The 23951-nt window shown below is 38.3% G+C and overlaps 1 long non-coding RNA gene across 1 annotated transcript in view; it reads right to left on the bottom strand.

Annotated features, from left to right (window-relative positions):
- Positions 1 to 23951, bottom strand: part of LOC132368486 (uncharacterized) — a 301292-nt gene that overhangs the window by 216971 nt on the left and 60370 nt on the right. The window contains exon 3 of the long non-coding RNA XR_009504099.1: positions 2360 to 2463. This is a non-coding gene — a long non-coding RNA (uncharacterized LOC132368486). The remainder of the gene's footprint in view (positions 1 to 2359; positions 2464 to 23951) is intronic.

The raw sequence follows: 23951 nt of genomic DNA, 5'->3' as shown, positions 1-23951 counted from the left end.
AATATCTAGCTTACTTTTCATGTTTTCCCTTGCAAACAAAAAGCCTATATAGTTACAGAAGCATAAAATTGTATAAAGAATAGAACTTATAGAAAAATGAGTCTGATCTCCTACCTTGAGTATCTGACAGAACAGCAATACAGTTCTCTAAACATCCCATGGTAGCTCCTTCCAATATTTAACAATGCAGTCTTTGGAAACTTTTCTTTGTAAAAACCTAAATCCCTGGTGTTCTAAGGTAAACCTAGACAAGTAACATTTTATGGCATATTTCCCAGTCTCCCTTGCAGTTAGCTGAAGGTTTTGTGACTGTATCCAGGACAGTAGGATATAAGAAAGATGATGTAATCTACTTCCAGATCTGTCCTTCAAAACATCTCATGTGAAGATGGATGTTAGCTGAACCTATTGTGGTCATCATTTCACAATATATGTAAATCAAATCATCATGCTGTATGCCTTAAACTTATATAGTGATGTATGTCAATTATTTTTCAATAACACTGGAAAAAAAATCTCAGGCATCTCCTCATTGCCGTGGTAAGGCTACATGTTCCAAATGCCATAGCTGTAAGAGGCAGGAGTATCACCCAGGGCCAAAAATAAACTCATAGTGAGCCTCTGAGGTTTCTGGGTTTGCTTAAGACTACACCATAGGCTAGCCTATTCAGCTTCAGACACTTACTGAAGGTCTTTTCAGATTTGAGCATAATGAGACAAAACTTCCAGCATTCATTCCCATTTCCAACCCCTCCCACTACCATCCCCTGGCCTTCTTTTCATTCAACAGAGCTGTAATTCAGGATTGGCATACTGTCCTCGTGGTCCCTATATTTTTCTTTCTCCCCCCAGCCACTAGTCCTTCCTCCTTTGTTTCTTTGTTTTCTCCGAATCCTAAATTTTACCTCTGAAACCTCATTCTCTCTCTTGGGCCAGAAGTGGGTTGGGCAAGCTGTTCTTAGTTGTCTGTGCATCTCAAGGTATGGAGGGGATAATTCCCTCCTCCTCTTCCTCTTCCCACCAGACCCTGGAGATACGATACGGAAGCCTTCTTGTGAGAAACACTATGCAACAGTCTTTAACCTGGGCAGGACCTGAAGGTCCGACAAGTTAGGTCTTCTGCTTCAACAGATTTCAGCCTTGTTGGAAAGAGGAATATGAAGCCCCCTTTTCTGGTCTTCTTGGGGCAGGGCTAGGGCTTTACATCACTGCCTTTACTTCTCCTACAACTGCTTCACTGGTGAAGGTATTTCCAAGAAAGCCTATTCAAAATACACAGAAATCTAAATAACATCCACCTTCCAGTTCCTGTTTTAGTGCTTTAACTTCCTGAGTGATTGATGAGATTTCCCCATTGTCTTTGCATTAGGTTTCCTTTTGTTTTTTTTTTTAATCTTTTTACATAGGAACCATTTCAACAGACCTGCCATGTAGAACTAGTCTTTCAGGCAAGATAAAGATTAGCTTGACCTTTCTTACAGCAATTAATCAATACTGTTTCACCACAGATTTACCTTTTAACCTTGGTGTTTCCTCAGTGCAATATCAAAGCATGATGTGTGAGCTTGCTCCATTTTATATATGGTTAAGAACAACCCTCTGTCTGTGTGCTTTGATAAAGTGTCAGAGCATAACGCAGCACAAGAGGAAAAGGGGGCTTTTATTGTCTTCATCAAGAATGGCTTTGTAAATCTAAAATGGGAGCAGCAATACCAGCAAAGCCGGCTGACTGAAATTAACTACTGGCCTCTGTTGGCAGATTCATGCTGCTGGAAAGGCCATTGTCAGGGAATGCTCTCAAGGGTGGAATCATTTGATCTGAATTTCAGATAAGAATATGTGTCTGTCGCTGGTATCAATACCCTCCCCCCATCACTGAAGCTTATCCCCAAGAGAAACAAGAAGGGTTTGCTCCACTATGTCCTGAACCTACAATTGCCACTATCCTTTCTGCTTTAACCTGTTTCATAGGTGAAGAATTTAGAGAAGGCAAAGACCGTGAAGTATCTCAGAATACGATCAAGTCCTTTCACTGAATCCACTTCATGGCAGAGAACACTACCGTTGTGTCCTCTGTGAGGTCTCTGTAGACAGAAAGATTTCCCCACCAGACCACAACAGTGTGCTTAAGTGCCTGTCTCATAAAAGAATTGTAGAATCTCTTTTTGCACATCATCCATCCCTTTTGTTTTACACAGAAGAAACTGAGCCCCAGAAAATGACATGTTTTAACCCAGATTCCCCAGATATTTAGTGGTAGACTCAGACCTTAGAAACCAGCACAGTTTCTTCCCCAAATGTCAAGCTGTCACATTAGTTCTTAAAGCATTTAAATGTGTGATGATATTTGCAAACTTACCACTTCCTCAGAAGCCAATAATAAAACTTCGTGTGGAGGCTGCACTTTTCCTTGGGGCTTGCTCAGCAGTGCTCGGTTTTCGCCTGGCCATCTAGACGTACCATCTTAAATCAGAAGAAAATGCATATTACAGTCCTGCCATTTACCAGCTCTGTGATCTTTGGCAAGGTATTTAACCTCTCTGTATCTTACTGATCTCTTGGACAAATAAAATACCTCACAGGGCTGTCTGGAGGGTTGAAAGAATTAATACCTATTAAGCACTAAAAACAGTATCTAGCACATAATAAGCACCATATAAGTGTTAGCTCATATTATTCCTTCCATTCCTTTCTCAGATTATTCAGTGAATCTGGGGTATCACTCCACAGTTTTGTGATGTTTTGCTCCTTCATAAATTCTAAGTGTTTTATAATTCTTGATTCCTTCACAGTGAATATGCTGTAGAGTTCCTCTAGCTCATTTTGAACACAAACAGGGGGCATTTGGAAAAGGTGCCTTTTTATATACATTGGAGAAAAAAAAAAACAAAACACCAACATCTATCATTGCACTCACATTTTGATTCTTTTTGAGTAATTCACAGACTTAAGCTATCTCATTCCCAGGAAATGGAACCAAAGGTGGCTGACTGAAATTTCACTGTGCTTTCAACCTTTGAAGTGTGAGAAGCACCATGGAATGGCAAGATCAAGTACCCTGTGGTCAGTGCACAAAGTAAACTTTATTATGGAATTTATGATGTTCCCAATGGAGATGCAATCATTAAGTTTCCTTTTAATAACAGAGCAGTACTTTTCTCTTGAACCTGGTTTGACCAATCATTAAATGTGCCTGGTTTAGTCAAGGAATGCGCTCGGATAATATGAGATCCCAGGCTATAATCAAACAAAGAGTTGACTATCTTTGTTTCCTTAGATTTAGCTAAATGAAACTTCCTATTCTAAGGAAGTCTATTTAAACGATATGTGCCTCTTAATAAATAAAGTGCTGCTGATTCAAATATAAATTAATTTTTGGTATGAAATTTGAAATTACATGATGGTTTAAATAATACGGAGGAAGGGTAAAATTAAGTGGAAAAATCATGTTTAGCAAAACATAGCTTAGACTTGCTCAGTTTCCAAATTGAGGTTAATTGTTTAAGGACCCTAAAGACATTATCTTCTTAGTGGTACCTGGCCATTATTTTTCGGCACCTAGTGAGATGTGTGTGAGTGTGTGTGTGTGTGTAAATGGTGTAACCCAACTGCACAGCATAAATAATCATTTAGTAAACTGATGCAGAGTATATGGAAAGACAATACTACTCCAGTGTTTTCTTTGTGGGGCAATATAAGAATTTTGTTTAAAACAAAGCAGTAGCTATGTATTGTTTAGTAAGTTTTTTTTTTCTTTTTTTGAATGGGGACACACATTCATGAAGGGTCAGACTATCAATTCTTTTCAATATTCCCCAAAACAAACCTATCAAGCATATTTTGCATGGTTTTCCCTTTTTCCCACTGAGGCCTGAGGAGACATCGGCATTATACCCCTGGCCATTCTGGCACTGACCACAGAGGGACAAAGACTGAAGGAGACTGAAGTCCCACCTGGTCACAAAAGTCAGGTGATGCCAAGGCTTAGCTTCCATAACCTTCTCCTTTCCTCTTATTTGAGATTCTTCCTAGGGGAAGGTTCGTCATTCTCAGGAGGAGATTACTTTAGCAAATGAGCTCTGAGAACAATGAGCTTGAGGTTTAAAATAAAATTCAAGGATGTTCTTAATAAGGTTGTATACTGTTAATCCATGGTTTTCTGCCAAGTAGTGTCTCAAATGCCTCTTTAGGGATTTATTCTACTTTAGAAGGATGTCAGATATAAATATTTAAGTATATAGAGATTTTGTCTTTGACCTAATGAATTTACATTTTGTTTAGATAGTAGTCTTAGAAATGTGATTATTATAGAATGGATAGACACTGGAATGCAAAGAAAAGCAATAAAGTCACATTATTTTTTTGCCTAATGGAGTTCTCAAAGATTAAAAGGCCTGATAACCATTAGTGTGGGTGTGTAAAATGGGCATTCTCATACATTGCTAGGAGTATAATTTGATCCTTTCTTTAAGGGAAGGAATTTGGCAATATACATTAAGAGCCAGAGAAGGGTATAAACACCAACCCATATGTCCCACTTCTAGGGAATTATCCTAAGGATATAATTGGTCAATGGCACAAAAATGTATACGCAAGAGTCTACAGCTTATAAAAGTAGAAAACCGGAAAAAAAAATAAGTATCCAATAACAAGGATTATTTAAACAGGTACCTTTATACGATGGAATGCTATGTAGCTGATAGACATGATTACATAGACATACGTTTACCAATTTGGAAAGATAGTTTTGAATGATCATGAAGTAAAAACAGCCCATTATAAACCAAACTCTAATATGATACTGCTATAAGAGGGAAAAATAGTATATGGATAGGTATCAATTGAAGACACGCACTAAAACGTTACCTATGATTGTCTTTGGATATTGAGTATTTATTTTTTATTTATATTTCCTAATGTCTCTACAATTAATATGCATTACTTGAGTATAAAAAATAAAGAATGGGATATATTTTTGAAGGGAATTAATGGTGCTTGGAGATATAATGATGTCATATTTATTTCAACTTAATGGAATGAAAATATTGTTTCATTCCATATGATTTGCATGTTATCATGAGGAACATTTTTAAAAAAAGACTCTACTTGCAGAAATCAGAACTACAGAGAGAAGGAAAGGGAATGGAGAGGAGAGGAGAGAGAGAGGGGGAGGGAATGACTGAATTTAATGCAATGGTGTTTTTGCAGGCTTGAAACTGTCAGATCTAAGTTGAACTCCTGGCTATTACCCTTAGGTTTGTTTAAACTTGTAAAAACCACTTTAGTCCCTTAAGTTTCAAGATTTTTATCTGTAAATTCAGAGTCATAATAATATTCACTGGACTGTTATGAGGATTAAGTAAGAGGTATAAATCAAAGTGTTTTGCTCAAAAAGGGTATGTGATAAATACCTAGAGTGAGTGGGTAATATATACTGGACACAGAGTTACGTACTTTATGTACATTATTACGTTTGTAATAATATGTCACAACAACCCTATCACACAGGCATTTTATCTCCATTTTGCAGATGAGGAAATAGAGTTGTAGGGAATTTAGGAAACTTGCCCAAAGCCAGAGAGCTGGAAAGAGAGATGGGGATTGGCATGAAACTGCCCAAAATGGAAGCTCCATATTAGATAGTAACAAACCAGGTCCTCAGTCCCTCCATCCATCCCCCTCTCCCTCCCCTACTCCCGCACGCCCTCTCTCCAAAAAAGAGAAAAGCAGATCACTTAAACTCAAATTGTATCCTTAAAAATGCTGAGTTGTTCAAATTCTTTGTAAAACTCATTTCATTCTACAAGCTAGTCTTGAAAACATTCAAGCCCAGAGGAAAGATAGCTGAAAGATAATACATGCTGTTTCTTATATATTCTGTATAAACTTCCCTTTCTGAAGTTAATTTTTTATGTTTTATTTTTCATTGCAAATTTAATCTGATCCTGATACCCAAATACCTACTGTATTTCCCTACAAATATTCTCTAATACAGTCCAAAAGGATAACCTTCTGGTTTTTCTTGTGTTGTTTTCTTTTTCAACTCAGCCTGTGCTTTTTTACAGTGGAATACTTTTTTTATCTCCAACTGTTCAAAAATAATGATACTTCTAGAATATAGAAATCTTAACTCCAAAATAACATGAATTAAAAGATTTGATTCAGATCCAAATATTCTGTATGTAGTCTATCAATTTTTTATTTTCATTATAAACTGTATGTAAATAAGTATATGTATAATCATGATTCAGAGCTTCAAAAGGGTTGTTATGTATCAGACAAATGGCCAAGCACAATCACAGCTAGCATGTACCATGAAATACGGCTGTGACATTACTGTGGTAGTACATTAGGATCAAAGCCATTGCATAAGACCTATAAGAATTCATCAGTCAACATGATGCTATCAAACAGTTCCCAGACCACAAGCCCCGCCATCACATGAACCACGGCAATATGCATTATCATAAAAAGGAGCAATTAAAATCCTTTTAGGACACTCTGTATTAGGTTGCTTCTGATAGCTAGGCTTCTGGAGAAATATGTTCTATTCTTCTGCTACTTTACTCACGTTCTTTATGTTATCTATAAACCCCATCCTAAAGTCCCTTACAATTTCCGCATATTGAAATTATACTCATCATCTTTGCACATGGCATTTCTTTCATGGAACCTGTCCTGTTGCCTTGTGAACGAGATTTCTTCCTCCTCTGCACCCATGTTGCAACTTATCTCTTATGTCACTTGCACTGTACTTGCCCTATAGGACTACAATCCCTTAGAGGGAAATTTGGGGACTTCTGAAAAGTAATACCACAGCATGGACCATATATGACACAGCACATCCAGCAAGCAGTGAGGTGCTCAGTGGGTCACAAATGACCTTGTCAATAATGCAATCATTTTCATTGTACCCTTAGAAGAAGAAAGAAATCTGTACACAAATAAAGGGAAAAGCCTTCTTTACCCTCAAAGCCAGAATCTCCTGCGTGAGGAGAAAAGGCTTCTTCAATATGCTCAGAGGCCTGGTATCCAGAGTCAATCATTTCTTCCACACTAATCACTTGAGAAGAGATTATATGAGTTGAGCACAAGGGGGCCATGAATACCCTCAGATCATACGACTTCATACAACAAAATAAGCATGAGGCAAAGAGCTCTGTAAGTACCTAGATTAAGTCTCCCAACAATTGGCAAATTACTAATAACAGGCCTTTTGTTCCTTTTGCAAGCGGTCAAAATAATGAATAATAGAGTGTTATGCCAAGTCAACTAATAGCCAGTTCACGTGAGATCATTTAAAACAGGAGAAAATGATGCTTGAAAAGGTCCCTGATGAGATTTTGCTTTTTCCTAAGAGACTCTAGATAGCATTCTGCAGCAGCATTTTAAAAACCACTTTCCAAAATTGGGCACCCTCATTATCATGCATTATATTTGCACTCTCCACTTAGGTTGCTTTGAAATAGAATGACACCCAGTTGTGTTTTTTACATTAAATGCACCTTCTCTCACATCTGATCTCTCCCTTTGTGATTGTCATTTTATTTCACAGCAACCACATTTCTTTGTCTGTATTTCACTGACTGTGTAGTTTTCAAATTATGCAGAGACGGCCATTTTGGCTGTTGTGGACAGAGAGAAACTGCAAGTTTGCCTGCCAGGTCCAGCTTCACTCAGCTAGCACCAAAGTAAGTAAATCAGCACAGGGGCTTTGAGTTGGGTCATTTCCATCCCGGGCAAAAGAGACACACTGGAGAGTAAAGCCTGCTGTTCTTTTTATTTATATTCTGGCCATTGTTGTTTTTTTTTAATTGAGTGAGGTTATATTGCAGACAAAAGGTTAATTTTGCCAGACCTAAAAGGAGTGAGGTCATTCTATGAGCCCTTGGGTATAATGTCACCTCTAGACAGAAAACGGTGGCGCCTAAGGGTCAACTTCAGAGGCCTAGAACTAGACAGGAATTGGTATATAAATACTGCACTCTGAGGAAACATATTTATGACTAACACATCCAATTCATAGTAAAATTGTGGGGCTATCTTGAGGTTTCAAACTCCTCAGTAACCAGCTTCATCCCGGGCCACAAAATATCCTAGGCCTATTTCATTGGCTTATGTGGAGCAAGAATTCATAGGAATGAGGGAAAAATATATATTAAAGTCCTGTGTATATTTTAATCCATTCAAATATGTTATATTAATATATTAAATATAAATATCAAATGTATTACTATAATGCTACAGTACTTTATATTCATAAATATGATAATGTCAATATATTTAGTAAACAAATATGGATGCAAATGGTTGGGATTGTGTTGATATGCAAATAATCAGAACTTACTTTATCATTTTTACCATAACTCATTCAAGAATGTGAACTACATTGGCATTCCTCACCTACTTATGTCACCTAGTAACAAACATCCAACAACATTTAAAAAAAAACTCAAAGTAAGCAAACTGAGGTTATTAATATACGTGGCAATTCATCTACTAGCTTTAGCAGGCTCTGAGGGAGTTGCTATGTTCTATAACATAGTACAGCAGTTCACGCATAACTAATCAAGAAAAGTTTAAATTATCCACTTTATTTAAACACATATAAGATGTCAAAAAAGTGTGTAATACAACTTATGACCATTTCTATGAAATTATTAAAGCAAAACACAGCAAGGGACCAGTTTCACCTGGAAAATCCATTAATGCAGAAAACCTCATCCTTCAATGGTGTGTCATCATACTTACGTTGTCTTACATATTTAAGATGTCAGGGGAATTCTGAAATGCTAAGGGAAATAATTAGCCTAAGACATTCTTAAGGAGAAATGGGGTTTCAGGTTCTCAAATTAGGAAAGTGAAATCCTAAGAGTCCCCTTCAGGTGGATGTGAAGAGGGCATCTGAGTGTCATTCACAGGCCTCTGAACTGCTACAGTCACCCCATCTTCCCTTTGGGAGACAGGCACCTGGGAGAGCACTGAAGCATGAGCCCTCCGTTCTTGGTCAGGAGTTGGGGATGGTTATCCCCCTTGTAACCAAAACAGTGCTCCCCATCAGTGCCACCCAGAGCTCCAGTCATCCATCATCACTGCAATGGCGCTCCGGACCAGAGAAATCAGCAGGAAGAAAACCAGAGCCCTGAGAGCACGTCCTGCTTTCTCCACTAGTTATTGCGGGAAAGAGGCAATTCCAGAGTTAATTTAATTCATCCAGGTATTAGAAAATGGATCTCACGCTATTCCCAAGTGGGAAGGAGAAAAAGAGAGAAACAATGATCTATTAAGTGTATACTGTACCATAATGACATTTATAATAATGGTTTTGACTGTTCCCAGGGACTTTACATGGTTCTTTAAACTCATCCTCTAATTTAATCTTTAAAATAACCTTCCAAGGTAGGTATTATTGTGTCTACTTGACATAGAAGAAAACTCAAACTCAAAGAGGTCAAACATTTTTGCCAAGGATCACAAAGCTAGTAAACTGAAAAATTAGGATTCAAACCAGCGCCATCTGACTGCAAAAGTCAGTAATGGTGAGATTACTCAGTCAGTGGAGGCGTGGAGATGTGGATCTCTGGTTTCCGGATCTCTGTGTTGCTCTCTTTCTTTAACACTTCAGTACCAGCACGCTAGCTCCAGTTTCTACATAGCAGGCCTAGTCGTCCGAGAATACCAGAATGGGAAGAACTCCCAAAGAGAAACAAGGGCTCTTAGGCTTCGAGGGAGTCACAGTCCCCGTGGAGAATCTGAGGAGTATTACGGTCTCTCGCTCCAGAAAGACATGTGCACCTCAATTCTTGTTATTCACTGGAGTTATGTTCTATACAGTCACCAGGAACACTGAATTAGCGAATACTAAACCATCACTAGGGGAAACGCAGGGTTAGGTTCCTGGGAGCGTCTGGACACAACATTTTCATCAACCAATCAATACATAACTTTGTTTTATGTGTGTTTCTGTTTAAAGACACCTTATTTAATATATACTGTTGATTCATTAACATTGAACCCACAGTCAGAGCACCATAACTCATGCCAGAATGAAGCTGATCGGGCACATATATTTTCTCCATAAGGCACAGCACAGCCTTCTTGCTCTTAGAAACACGAGACAACACTTTAGCAGTATGCTTGGGGGTCATTTCAAACAGGAAAATCACCCATCGAAAGCACAAAAATATGAAAAACATGGCACCAAACAGACTATGAAAAAGACACGTTTACAGTCTGAGCACTGAAACAGGAAGGTAAGGGTTGCCTTGGTGGACCTCAGCTGGGAGTGTATGTTAGGCAACTTCAAATTTTTGCTGCTCTGTGCATGTCTGCTAACGACTGCAGAAGTGCTATGAGTACTGATTTGGAGGTTACAAAAAATTTTATTAAGTAGGCAAATTTTCATATACAGAATCCATGAATAATGAGGATTGACTGTGTGCATGTAGGATTTCATATAATTCCACAGGATATATGGACTGCACCAAGTACACCCATCATCTTTTTATAAATGCCTGATCTAGAACAACTCACTGTACACATCGGTCCCTGAATATGGGGAGAACACTTTAGCATGAAAACAAGGTATAGTTTTAGATAATAAAGAAAATGTCAACAAGATTCCATGAATACACATTAGTAAAATTGATTTGAAAAAATAAAATGAGCAAATAAATTAAACTTTATTCATATGAAAGTTCAGGGAATGTATGATGTTTGCTTGTTACTGTATTAACTTTAAAATCACAAGCATTATCTTCTGTTAAAATCTGCTCAATGCTTTAAAGAGATACTTTTGTACTCTAAGAAAATGTCCACAAATAATCCCCAGGTGTAACATTCTTACTTAGAAAAACTGAACTAGGTTGTGATTAACAGTTGATTTTGGTGAGATGAGCAAGCAGAAACAACTAAATGTCTCTAATCTTGGTCTCCCAAACAATGCATTATTATACCAGTCAGCGGCACTCTCAATCCAAAGAAGCCACTGTAAGTTCCAGAAACCTGACCATGAGCACATACTGACAAAGGATCATGGAGAATGCAAAGACGAAAGCACTAACCCCAGGGGTCTCCAATCTCCTCAGATATAGTAATAGAGTAAGAGAGAGTGCTAACATAGGTAAAACAATTAATTTGTCTTGGAACATATTTCTCTTTTTCTGCCCCATTCCTCTTCTCTCCAGTGAAATGTTCAAATGTACACACACACACACACACACACACTCTCACACACTCATGCACACTACTCATGCAGCACTGGGAAGCTGTCACCAATTTTTTTTTTTTTTCATAAATGGAAGAGATTTGGTTTATGAAACCTAAGCCCACTCAAGTTTCCTAGTGGACTAAGGGTAAATGGGCCATATGATCATTTTCATGTGTACTGCTCATTTTATTCACCTGGAGGAGCTTTAAATTTATTTATTTTTGCCTGTGTTGGGTCTTCGTTTCTGTGCGAGGGCTTTCTCCAGTTGCGGCAAGCGGGGGCCACTCCTCATCGCGGTGCGCGGGCCTCTCACTATCGCGGCCTCTCGTTGCGGAGCACAAGCCCCAGATGCGCAGGCTCAGTAGTTGTGGCTCACGGGCCCAGTTGCTCCGCGGCATGTGGGATGCTCCCAGACCAGGGCTTGAACCCGTGTCCCCTGCATTGGCAGGCAGACTCTCAACCGCTGCGCCACCAGGGAAGCCCCTCTGTCACCAATTTTACCTTCTGAAATCCTACGCATCCTTGAGTCCTAGCTTCCTCAGTAAACCTCTTCTATCCCTTAGCAGTGCATGATTTCTCCCTACTCTGACCATTTCAGTCTCCACCTTATTGACCTTATTTTGTAAATATTTTTGTGCTTACCTTAAACAAACCAAATACAGAATGGCAAGAACAAGGAAAGCGGGCAAATGCCTCATGAATCCTGATATATCCGAGAGGCTATAGCATAATGGTTGGCATAATGCCAACCATGGACAAAGTAATAAATAAATATCTTTGGATGAATGAAGGGACGAATAAACAAGAATGAGTCGACTCATAACTACCACAGTATGGTTATTCAGAAGGCATAAACATGGCCAATTATAAAGACCAAAAGTTCCAGTCTGGTATAATTTGGCTGCATTTACAGCATCTTAGACTTATGTTTATAATCAAATTTCAATTGATGTGAACCTGAATTCATTCATTCAATATGCATTCAATCTATGTGTACTAAGCACCTGGTCTGGGCAAGGCCCTGTGCTAGGAGTCAGGATACAGCAATGAACAAAACAGGTATCAGGGCCCCTGCTTTATTAAAATGTGGAGATGAACATAAAAACAGGCATCAACCAGTGAGTGTCAATGAATTCAAAGCCATGTTCTCTGGACTATTCAAGAAACATTTGGCTAAAACATCCAGGAAATAACTATCATGAAATAAAGTTATTTCAGGCTAGCTTTCCCTCAAGGCTTACCTGTAAGACACTGTAATATAGTACATGTCGGAAGGGGAGTGAGAACACTCCACCTGAGAAATCTGTGCCATTCTTTCAGCCCAAGCACTGTTTGTCTTGAAAACGTACTGCTCCTGGCCTTGCTCCAAGGCAAGCAACCCAATGATTCATTGAGGTTTTACTCTTTGGGGATCAGTTTTAAGCTGCAACAGCAAACAGGCTGTCCCAATAAAAACATGCTTTAAGGAAAGAAAATCCCATATTTTTCTCCTAATAGACAGAAGTCTCATAAATTTTGGAGTTAAGAAATTCCTCTACTCAAGTGGCACAGCCTAGATTTCTAATAAACATGATGTCTGAGATGGAAAATGCCGACCTGCTCTTCAAAACTAAAAAATAATCCTAAATCTAGATTTGGATTTAAACTTAAAACATAATTTTGGAGGGAACAAAGAGAGCATTAATATTCCCATATTAAAGGAAACTGAGATAAATCAGGACAAACGATGATTCCAGCTTCACTCTTCTTCCTTCAGTGAGAATTTTCACAACGCTTCTCTGTCCTTATGCCCTTTCCATGCAAACTGAATTGATTGCTTAAGCTATAGGGTGAGACTCAAATGAATGGGCTGCCATAATGCCAGCTTCAAAAAATTAACTAATTGGATAGAATGAATCTTTTTATAGCAAGATAAAACAGATAAAACATCAGATACAGCTTCTCACAGTAAAGAGAGAAAAAAAAGAGAGAGAGAGAAACAGTATTACCTATCATTCTAAACCAAAGAACCAGTCCAAACAATTCCATTTTATGGCAAAATGTTATGCCCTTATAAAAAATAATAATAAAATAAACAAAATCCTATTAGATGTGGGACACAGTATAATAATTTTTTTTTAAAAAGTTTGATTCCGGGCTTCCCTGGTGGTACAGTGGTTAAGAATCCACCTGCCAATGCAGGGGACACGGGGGTTTGAGCCCTGGTCCAGGAAGATCCCACATGCCGCGGAGCAACTAAGCCCATGCACCACAACTACTGAGCCTGCGCTCTAGAGCCCATGAGCCACAACTACTGAGCCTGCGCACCACAACTACTGAAGCCCACGTGCCTAGAGCCAGTGCTCCGCAACAAGAGAAGCCACCGCAATGAGAAGCCTGCACACTACAATGAAGAGTAGCCCCCACTCGCTGCAACTAGAGAAAGCCCGCGCACAGCAATGAAGACCCAATGCAGCCAAAAAATAAATAAAATAAAAAATAAATTTATTAAAAAAATAAAAATAAAAGTTTGATTCCCTTATACAACATAAAAATATTTTTCCTCAACTACATGAATTACAATATTTTAAGATTAAATTCCTTGGCATCATTTACATTCTAAAACTGGATAAAAAATAGACAAAATTAAAATTTGCTGATTATTTACTGTTGTAAAATATAACCTATTTACATATTAAAGATCAATATCCCTACCTTTAATCACTTGAATTATAAATCTATAAAGATATTTAGTTCAGACAGTTCTTTAGGGAAAAATATCAATCTATTTTTAGATAATACATATTGATAATATTGATAATACCTATTCTGCTTACATGGTTAGCATGTATAAAACTATCATAACTATATACATCTTATGTAGTTATGAGAAATATTAGGGAAAATCAAGTAATCTGACTAAGAAAAGAGTAAGATATAAGTATCACTGGCAACTTTCAAGAACTCAAAATATTACTACACATAAAGCAATGAATCCCAAGGTCAAATATAAAACATCCTAGGGGGTCTCAACTTATCTCAAATGCTGTCCTAATATTCTCCAATCAAGATTAATGTATTTAACTTAAAGAAAAATAAAAAAGCCAGATGACAAAATGCTTTTGACAAAAAGGAAGAAAAAGGAGAATAAAACAAAATCTCCAAAATCAATGTAGATGTTAAAATGGTCAAAAGAAAGTCAAGAATCTCAAACACACTTGGACCAGCTGCCCTCTGTAGAGGACAGAAGCAAAAAATGGACCTGATTGAAAGGGAAGTTATTTATGAAGGTTTTCCTCACTGTGAGGTTTGCTAAATTTACTAGAAGTTGGGTATTGAGAAGGAAGGCTTTTGCTAGAGAAAGTTCAAAATTGGGTAATATCTAACTGGTATGAACTAACTTATATGTGACTCTGCTTGAAGGATGGGAAATTGATAAGACAGTCATTCAGGTTTCCTTTTAACTCTGAAAATATACAGTAACATATTCTTTAAGACAGCACAGAATGGCTGGTCATTCAGCTCCTTCAAGAGTGGATATACACTGAGACCTTTAAGATGGCAGAGGAGTAAGTAGTGGAGATCACCATCCTCCCCACAAATACATCAAAAATACATCTACATGTGGAAAAACTCCTACAGAACACCTACTGAAAGCTGGCAGAAGACGACAGACTTCCCAAAAGGCAAGAAAATCCCCACGTAACTGGGTAGGGCAAAAGAAAAAAACAAAACAGAGACAAAAGAATAGGGACAGGATCTGGACCTCTGGGAGGGAGCTGTGAAGGAGGAAAAGTTTCCACACACTAGGAAGCCCTGGCACTGGTGGAAACGGGGGTGGGGGGGGGAAGCTTCGGAGCCACAGAGGAGAGCGCAGCAACAGGGGTGCAGAGGGCAAAGCAGAGAGATTCCTGCACAGAGGATCGGTGCCGACCAGCACTCACCAGCCTGAGAGGCTTGTCTGCTCACCCGCCAGGATGGGTGGGGGCTGGGAGCTGAGGCTCAGGCGTAGGAGGTCAGATCCCAGGGGGAGGACTGGGGTCCTCTGGGCTGCGTGAACACAGCCTGAAGGGGGCTAGTGTTCCACAGCTAGCCAGGAGGGAGTCCAGGAAGAAGTCTGGAACTGCCTAAGACACAAGAGACCAATGTTTCAGGTGTGCGAGGAGAGGAGATTGAGAACGCCACCTAAACGAGCTTCAGAGACAGGCGCGAGCCGCAGCTATCAGCGCGGACACCAGAGATGGGCATGAAACGCTAAGTCTGCTGCTGCAGCCACCAAGAAGCCTGTGTGCAAGCACAGGTCACTCTCCACACCTCCCCTCCCAGGAGCCTGTGCAGCCTGCCACTGCCAGGGTCCCATGATCCAGGGACAACTTCCCCGAGAGAACACACAGCACACAGGCTGTTGCAACGTCACGTTGGCCTCTGCTGCCGCAGGCTCACCCCACATTCCGTACCCCTCCCTCCCCCGAGCCTGAGTGAGCCAGAGCCCCCTAATCAGCTGCTCCATTAACCCCCTCCTGTCTGGGCAAAGAACAGATGCCAGAAGGCAACCTGCATGCATAGGTGGGGCCAAATCCAAACCCCAGGAGCTGTGAAAACAGAGAAAGGGAAACGGCTCCGTGCAGCCTCAGGAGCACAGGATTAAATCTCCACAATCAACTTGATGTACCCTGCATCTGTGGAATATCTGAATAGACAATGAATCATCCCAAAATTGAGGTGGTGGACTTTGGGAGCAACTGTAGACTGGGAGTTTGCTGTATGCAACTGACAAGTTTCTGATTTTTATGCTTATCTTAGTATAGTTTTAGTACTTGTTATCATTGGTGGATTTGTTTATTGGTTTGGTTGCTCTCTTTCTTTTTTTTACATTTTAATTTTTTTATTTTAATACCTTATTTTATTTTATTTTATTTTATTCTTTCTTTCTTTTTTTCTCCCTTTTCTTCTGAGCCATGTGGCTGAAAGGGTCTTGGTGCTCCAACCGGATGTCAGGCCTGAGTCTCTGAGGTGGGAGGGCCAAGTTCAGGATGCTGGACCACCAGAGACCTCCTGGCCCCATGTAATATCAATCAGCAAGAGCTCTCCCAGAGATCTCCGTCTCAACGTTAAGACCCAGCTCCACTCAACAACCAGCAAGCTCAAGTGCTGGACACTCCATGCCAAACAACTAGCAAGACAGGAACACACCCCCACCTGTTAGCAGAGAGGCTGCCTAAAATCATAATAAGTTCACAGACACCCCAAAACACACCACCGGACACGGACACGGTCCTGCCCACCAGAAAGACAAGATCCAGCCTCATCCACCAGAACACAAGCACCAGGCCCCTCCACCAGGAAACCTACACAACCCACTGAACCAACCTTACCCACTGGGGGTAGACACCAGAAACAACAGGAACTACGAACCCGCAGCCTGCAAAAAGGAGGCCCCAAACACAGTAGGTTAAGCATAATGAGAAGACAGAGAAATACGCAGCAGATGAAGGAGCAAGGTAAAAACCTACCAGACCAAACAAATGAAGAGGAAATAGGCAGTCTACCTGAAAAACAATTCAGAGTAATGATACTGAAGATCCAAAATCTTGCAAATGGAATGGAGAAAATACAAGAAATACTTAACAAAGACCTAGAAAAACTAAAGAGCAAAGAAACAATGATGAACAACACAAGAAATGAAGTTAAAAATTCTCTAGAAGGAGCAGAATAACTGAGGCAGAAGGACAGATAAGTGACCTGGAAGACAAACTAGCGGAAATAACCACTGCAAAGCAGAATAAAGAAAAAAGATGAAAAGAATTGAGGACAGTCTCAGAGATGTCTGGGACAACATTAAACACACCAACGTTCGAAATATAGGGGTCCCAGAAGAAGAGAAAAAGAAAGGGACTAAGAAAATATTTGAAGAGATTATAGTTGAAAACTTCCTTAATATGGGAAAGGAAATAATCAAGTCCAGGAAGCACAGAGAATCCCATACAGGATAAATCCAAGGAGAAACATGCCAAGACACATATTAATCAAACTATCAAAAATTAAATACAAAGAAAAAATATTAAAAGCAGCAAGGGAAAAGCAACAAATAGCATACAAGGCAATCCCCATGAGGTTAAGAGCTGATCTTTCAACAGAAACTCTGCAAGCCAGAAGGGAGTGGCAGGACATATTTAAAGTGATGAAAGGAAAAAACCCACAATGAAGATTACTCTATGAAGCAAGGATCTCACTCACATTCGACAAACAAATTAAAACCTTTCCAGACAAGCAAAAGCTAGGAAAATTCAGCACCACCAAACCAGCTTTACAACAGATGTTAAAGGAACTTCTCTAGGCAGGAAACACAAGAGAGGGAAAAGACCTACAAAAATAAACCCAAAACTCTTAGGAAAATGGTAATAGGAACATACATATCGATAATTACCTTAAATGTAAATGGATTAAATGCCCCAACCAAAAGACATAGACTGGCTGAATGGATACAAAAACGTCACCCATACATATGCTGTCTACAAGAGACCACCTCACACCTAGGGACACATACAGACTGAAAGTGAGGGGATGGAAAAAGATATTCCTTGCCAATGGAAATCAAAAGAAAGCTGGAATAGCAATACTCATATCAGACAAAATAGACTTTAAAATAAAGACTGTTACAAGAGACAAAGAAGGACAGTACATAATGATCAACAAATCAATCCAAGAAGAAGATATAATAATTGTAAATATTTATGCACCCAACATAGAAGCACCTCAATATATAAGGCAAATGCTAACAGCCATAAAAGGGGAAATTGACAGTAACACAATAATAGTAGGGGACTTTAACACACCGCTTTCACCAATGCACAGAGCATCCAAAATGAAAATAAATAAGGAAACACAAGCTTTAAATGACACATTAAACAAGATGGACTTAATTGATATTTATAGGACATTCCATCCAAAAACAACAGAATACACTTTCTTCTCAAGCACTCAAGGAACATTCTCCAGGATACATCATATCTTGGGTTACAAATCAAGCCTTGGTAAATTTAAGAGAATTGAAATCGTATCAAGTATCTTTTCCGACCACAACGCTATGAGACTAGATATCAATTACAGGAAAAAAACTGTAAAAATTACAAACACATGGAGGCTAAACAATATGCTACTAAATAACCAAGAGATCACTGAAGAAATCAAAGAGGAAATCAAAAAATACCTAGAAACAAATGACAATGAAAACACAATGACCCAAAACCTATGGGATGCATCAAAAGCAGTTCTAAGAGGGAAGTTTATAGCAATACAATCCTACCTCAAGAAACAAGAAACAACTCAAATAAACAACCTAACCTTACACCTAAAGAAATTAGAGAAAGAAAAACAAAAAACCCAAAAGTTAGCAGAAGGAAAGAAATCATAAAAATCAGATAAGAAATAAATGAAAAAGAAATGAAGGAAACAATCACAAAGATCAATAAAACTAAAAGCTGGCTCTTTGAGAAGATAAAAAAAATTGATAAACCATTAGCCAGACTCATCAAGAAAAAAAGGGAGAAGACTCAAACCAACAGAATTAGAAATGAAAAAGGAGAAGTAACAACAGGCACTGCAGAAATACAAAGGATCATGAGCGATTACTACAAGCAATTATATGCCAATAAAATCGACAGCCTGGAAGAAATGGTCAAGCTCTTGGAAAAGCACAACCTTCCGAGACTGAACCAGGAAGAAATAGAAAATATAAACAGACCAATCACAAGGCCTGAAATTGAGAGTGTGATTAAAAATCTTCCAATAAACAAAAGCCCAGGACCAGATGGCTTCACAGGCGACTTCTATCAAACATTTAGAGAAGAGCTAACACCTATCCTTCTCAAACTGTTCCAAAATATAGCAGAGGGAGGAACACTCCCAAACTCATTCTACGAGGCCACCATCACCCTGATACCAAAACCAGACAAAGATGTCAGAAAGAAAAAAAACTACAGGCAAATATCACTGATGAACATAGATGCAAAAATCCTCAACAAAATACTAGCAAACAGAATCCAACAGCACATTAAAAGGATCATACACCATGATCAAGTGGGGTTTAGCCCAGGAATGCAAGGATTCTTCAATATATGCAAATCAATCAATGTGATAAACCATATTAACAAATTGAAGGAGAAAAACCATATGATCATATCAGTAGATGCAGAAAAAGCTTTTGACAAAATTCAACACCCATTTATGATAAAAACCCTCCAGAAAGTAGGCATAGAGGGAACTTACCTCAACATAATAAAGGCCATATATGACAAACCCACAGCCAACATCGTTCTCAATGGTGAAAAACTGAAACCTTTTCCACTAACATCAGGAACAAGACAAGGTTACCCACTTTCACAGCTATTATTCAACATAGTTTTGGAAGTCCTAGCCACGGCAGTCAGAGAAGAAAAAGAAATAAAAGGAATCCATATCGGAAAAGAAGAAGTAAAACTATCATTGTTTTCAGATGACATGATACTATACATAGAGAATCCTAAAGATGCTACCAGAAAACTACTAGAACTAATCAATGAATTTGGTAAAGTACCAGGATACAACATTAATGCACAGAAATCTCTTGCATTCCTATACACTAATGGTGAAAAATCTGAAAGAGTAATTAAGGAAACACTCCCATTTACGACTGCAACAAAATGAATAAAATACCTAGGAATAAACCTATCTAAGGAGACAAAAAACCTGTATGCAGAAAACTATAAGACACTGATGAAAGAAATTAAAGATGATACAAACAGATGGAGAGATATACCATGTTCTTGGATTGGAAGAATCAACATTATGAAAATGACTACACTACCCAAAGCAATCTACAGATTCAATGCAATCCCTATCAAATTACCAATGGCATTTTTCACAGAACTAGGACAAAAAATTTCACAATTTGCATGGAAACACAGAAGACCCCAAATAGCCAAAGCGATCTTAAGAAAAATGGAGCTGGAAGAATCAGGCTCCCTGATTTCAGACTATACTACAAAGCTACAGTAATAATACTGTGGTACTGGCACAAAAACAGAAATATAGATCAATGGAACAGGATAGAAAGCCCAGAGTTAAACCCATGCACATATGGCCACCTTATCTTTGATAAAGGAGGCAAGAATATACAATGGAGAAAAGACAGCCTCTTCAATAAGCGTTGCTGGGAAAACTGGACAGCTACATGGAAAAGAATGAAATTAGAACACTTCCTAACACCATACACAAAAATAAACTCAAAATGGATTAAAGACCTAAATGTAAGGCCAGACACTATAAAACTCTTAGAGGAAAACATAGGCAGAACACTCTATGACATAAATCACAGCAAGATCCTTTTTGACCCACCTCCTAGAGAAATGGAAATAAAAAGAAAAATTAACAAATGGGACCTAATGAAACTTAAAAGCTTTTGCACAGCAAGGGAAACCATAAACAAGATGAAAAGACAACCCTCAGAATGGGAGAAAATATTTGCAAATGAAGCAACTGACAAAGGATTAATCTCTAAAATATACAAGCAGCTCAGGCAGCTCAATATCAAAAAAACAAACACCCAATCCAAAAATGGGCAGAAGATCTAAATAGACATTTCTCCAGAGAAGATATACAGACTGCCAACAAACACATGAAAGGATGCTCAACATCACTAATCATCAGAAAAATGCAAATCAAAACTACAATGAGGTATCCCCTCACACCGGTCAGAATGGCCATCATCAAAAAATCTATAAACAATAAATGCTGGAAAGGGTGTGGAGAAAAGGGAACCCTCTTGCACTGTCGGGAATGTAAATTGATACAGCCACTATGGAGAACAGTATAGAGATTCCTTAAAAAACGAAAAATAGAACTACCATACGACACAGCAATCCCACTACTGGGCATATATCCTGAGAAAACCGTAATTCAAAATAGTCGTGTACCACAATGTTCATTGCAGCACTATTTACAATAGCCAGGACATGGAAGCAAACTAAGTGTCCATCGACAGATGAACGGATAAAGAAGATATGGCACATATATACAACGGAATATTACTCAGCCATAAAAAGAAATGAAACTGAGTTATTTGTAGTGAGGTGGATGGACCTAGAGTCTGTCATACAGAGTGAAGTAAGTCAGAAAGAGAAAAACATATACCGTATGCTAACACATATATATGGAATCTAAAAAAAAAAAAAAAAAAAAAAAAGGTTCTGAAGAACCTAGGGGCAGGACAGGAATAAAGACGCAGATGTAGAGAATGGACTTGAGGACACGGGGAGGGGGAAGGGTAAGCTGGGACGAAGTGAGAGAGTGGCATGGACAAATATATACACTATCAAATGTAAAACAGATAGCTAGTGGGAAGCAGCCGCATAGCACAGGGAGATCAGCTTGGTGCTTTGTGACCACCTAGAGAGGTGAGATAGGGAGAGTGGGAGGGAGACTCAAGAAGGAGGGGATATGGGGATATATGTATACATATAGCTGAGTCACTTTTTTATACAGCAGAAACTAACACAACATTGTAAAGCAATTATACTCCAATAAAGATATTAAATATATATATATATATATACATATATATATATAGGGTGGTAGAGATGTGGATGCACCTAGAGACTGTCATACGGAGTGAAGTCAGAAAGAGAAAAACAAATATTGTATATTAACGCATACATGCGGAATCTAGAAAAATGGTATAGATGATCTTATTTGCAAAGCAGAAATAGAGACACAAATGTAGAGAACAAATGTATGGATACCAAGGGGGAAAGGGGTGTGGGATGAATTGGGAGACTGGGATTGACCTATATACACTATTGATAATATGTATAAAGTAGATAACTAACGAGAACCTACTGTATAGTACAGGGAACTCTACTCAGTGCTCTGTGATGACCTAAATGGGAAGGAAATCCGAAAAAGAGGGGCCATATGTATATGTATAGCTTATTCACTTTGCCGTACAGTAGAAACTAATACAACACTGTAAAGCAACTCTACTCCAATAAAAATTAATTAAAAAAAGAAAAAAAAACACAATGGATATACATAGGAAGTAGAAAACAAATGCATTGAATTTCACTTCTAAAATATCCTGATACTACTATGCAAATTGTTTATTTACGTTTTCCAAATACTATGTTTTCTACCATTTCATTTATATAAAAAGGGGGAAATCTGCTATCTAGACTTGAAGATTTACTTTCACAATTTCATGGCCCAATTTTGGAATAATTAAGATAATTTACTACTTTGTGTGGCTACTATTTGCTCAAAGATTCTAACTCCTTTTAGTGACATTTTTAAAAGTCGTGTTTAATGCAATGGGACCCTGTTCTCTTGTATTTTTGCTACCATCTCTACTATCATGTCAACTGGTCATCTAATGATACTCAAACTGGGTTTTGCTTGAACCGATCACACTTGAGGGATGGAGCATAGGAAAGACTATTGCTCACTACCTAATGCTTATTCTTAGTAACGTTCACTAATATTCATACCTCCTCTCTAAACCTTGCTCCATTTTTCAACCAATAATTTATTTTGATAAAATATAGAAAACTGTCCCAGTGATTCATGTTACTCATTACTTTAATAAATTATTCAACACAGAAATAACAAAAACTCTATGAAATATAATCCAAATTGTGCTAAACACATCAAAATTAATAAATAGTTCACCCTTGATTTTTATTGTTTTAATTCAATTGCTGCTTAATTAGAGAAATGCCATTATTCAGACTACAGATCCCTATCACTATAAAAATCCAAGAGACTTTACATAAAACTATTATTAACTTTAGACCCAGTGACGGCTTTCTTCAATCTAACAATAACGAAAACTAAATCAGTATCTCAATAAAATTGAAAGTTGGGTTGCCCAAGATACAAACTTCAATGGGGCTACCAATAAATACGCAAATGGTTTCCAAATTTTTCAGCATTTATTTAAATCCATTTAGAACCACTCTAATTTTACTTTGGTAGTTATTTGAGGGCAGATGATAGAAATTCAATTTCATAAGATTATACATTCCAAAGAGAAGAAAATATATTAGCTTTGAGTTCCTTTTCTGCCTGAGACTATAAAGAGAAACAAATGATGCATGATCAAATCATTCAGCCATCATTATTTTGCGCAGACCACCTTAAAATTGTTTGGACCATAGAACCCATGAGCACTTCAAGGAATTAGAGCCACAGAGAAGAAGAGGATCAAATACAGTAAGTTCACTTTCATACAGCTTGATTTATTAGCTCAGTCATATCAGCATGACTTTTGCCATTAAACTCAAAAAATTAATTTTGTTCAGTTCACCCCATAACTTTGTAATGTGAACAAAATTATAAAGTGTATCTTAATGACAAGTGATCCCAACAATAGTAGGTCACAATCCCCATATGCATATATTTATTCATATGATTATAATCTAATCCTAACCAAATAATTAAGTTCTTTCTTTCTTGAAGTTCAGCAAATATTATACAGAAGAACAAGAACCTGGGAAACTGGTGTGGAATATACTAAGTGAAGTGTAAATCATATACGGAAAAGTCAAATGTAGTCAGATACCTGTTTGGGGGCCATCTTATGATGAAAACAGCAGGACCAGTCCCTGTAACTCAGAAGTGTGTTGTTCAGCTGTAACACCTTCTGCTGCACGCCAGGCAGAACCTAAGCTTTTGAGCCTCATACAATTTAACAGAAGTCAACTAGAAGCAGCTGTAACCTTCTAGGGCCTCT

This window comes from Balaenoptera ricei, chromosome 7 (genome assembly GCF_028023285.1).
Source record: "Balaenoptera ricei isolate mBalRic1 chromosome 7, mBalRic1.hap2, whole genome shotgun sequence".
In the NCBI taxonomy this organism is placed as follows: Eukaryota; Metazoa; Chordata; class Mammalia; order Artiodactyla; family Balaenopteridae; genus Balaenoptera; species Balaenoptera ricei.
This window is presented reverse-complemented; position numbering and strand designations above follow the sequence as displayed.